Here is a 2,130-nt window from a genome sequence, read left to right as displayed (position 1 = left end):
CCAAACCCAGGACACATTTCATGCTGACAAMCCCACAGCAGAAGGAGGGCTCGGAGCTCAGCAATGTTTGAGCAGATGTCTGCAGTCCCCACACACAGCTCATCCCAACCCCAACCCATTGTTGTGTGGGGCCCCTGCAGCAGGAACAGCTGAACAATCTGTTACCCCAAGCAGCTGCACTTTAGCCATGTTCATAAATAATTTCCTGCCTTGCAGGGAGGGTGACACTGCCCTGGTTCGTGGCTGTAAATCCTGTGATTGTTCCCTGGGAGCAGAGCTGGGCTGGGACATGAGCAGGTGGCAAAGTCCATSAGAAGGCAGGAGAATCAGGGTAAAATAAAAACTACAACAAAACAGAAAACGTTAATCTTCTAGGTAAATATGATTTGCTGCTTTTGGGTTTGGGTTTTATTTCCCCTCCCGCATTACTTTTTATTAGCCCTTTCTAGTTTGGGAAATATCCTGTTTAAGCTGATGCCCAGACTTGCCTGTACTTGTTAAAATGTGCTAGAATGACAGTGTTCACAGCTTGGCCAAACATCAGAAAATCACTGCTCATCTGATGCTGTSAGCAGAGGAAAGGCAGAGCTGGAASAGCAGTGATGCTTCYCTGGGCCAGGGTGGAGGGGCAGAATCTCCCTGGTGACTGAGGGATGCTCCTAAAGCCTGACCCACGGCTTTCTGGAAAAGCTTTCTGCATCTCTCAGTCAGGAATTTGGGAGCTGTGAACGGCGCCTCCAATGAGTCCATCTCCAAGAAAAATTGCTGTGAATAGTTATTCCTGATATTGTGAACAGATATTCCTGAATGCTACAGCTCTTCTGTCTGAACACAGAACTGGAGAGGGGAAGGCTTCAAGAAAGCCTCCCAAACCTTCAATCAGCAGATCAGAGGAAGGTCAGTGGCTGGCAGGAAGATGGGATGGGGGAAGAAAGATRGGAAGTTAAAAAGTCCTTTAAAAATCAGTGACCACTTTTGCCTACAGGTCACCAGCATCTCTAAATTGAGAGTTCTTTCCTGTTCTGTAATTAGTGGTGGCTACAGTGCAAGTGCACATTCTGTCAGCTTCAGTTTATTTAGCTAAGAAGGCAGACTGTGCGTTTTAGGTATTCTTTTTAGGGTAAACTCTTCCTTCTGGGCATGATTTATTATCTTGGGATCTATCCTTCAGTTGCTTGATATCGTGGCAAATTTCCTGCATCCCAACTGGGATCACAARGGTGTCCAGAAAAGCCCTTTCCTCTCCAGGATATCCCAGCACTGAGGGCACACATAAACAGAGAACACTGAACAGATGGGCCAGCATTTGTTTGTACGACCTATGTGTCCCATATATATATATCTATATCTGTTTCTTATTTATCTCTCTATATATTTATTAATTCAAGGACCATTTACAATGATGCCCTTTATTTAAACGTCCTCTAGATTCTATCTGCTTGTTTGTGCCTGCAGGAAAATCAATCTGTGTGGGTTACTGAGCACAGCTGTAATAAAGGAGAAAGAAATAAAGCAGACAGTGAAATATGGTGTGTTCTCTCCAGGAGGGAAAGCAGGAGCCTGCAGCCAAAGTCCAAAGGTTACACGTGGTAGTAATGCTCTTATCTAACCTGGTTATACCTGGTGCTCGCAGGTAAAAGGATTGGGACATTCTGCACTTGTGAAATGAGCACAGCAGGGTCTGAGGAGCCTTCCTGAGCTTCCCTGAGACTGCAGAGCAGCAGCACTCACCCCAATCCTTCATCTCAGAGCTGATGGCCTCAGCCACGTCCTTCCTTGGCCAGCCCCAAATGTTTGGGGCTTTTCAATGGGACCAAGTGGAAAGGAGAGGAAAAAAAGGCAAAACTGCTGGGTGCTGTGCATGCCCTGCAGTGAAGAGGAATTGTGGAGCATGATGATCAAGGAATTCCTTTCAGAGAAGGGGCAGTTGCAGAGAAAGATTCTACAAAAGTGAGGGGGTGTGTCTGAGATCTCAAGAGATCCCTTTGGTGTTTTCACTGCCCACAAAGTGTCCTTTGGTTATCTGGAGAATCAGGCCAGGAAAGCCGGGCAGTTTGGAGTTCCTGCTCCCTGCCCTCCATCTCCCTGCTGTTCTGTGCTTATCCAGAGCCTGTCCCTGCTCAGCCTTGG

This window comes from Malurus melanocephalus, unplaced genomic scaffold, assembly GCF_030028575.1.
Source record: "Malurus melanocephalus ecotype Western Australia unplaced genomic scaffold, MMel_1.1 scaffold_894, whole genome shotgun sequence".
In the NCBI taxonomy this organism is placed as follows: Eukaryota; Metazoa; Chordata; class Aves; order Passeriformes; family Maluridae; genus Malurus; species Malurus melanocephalus.
Note: the sequence above shows the minus strand (reverse complement) of the source record.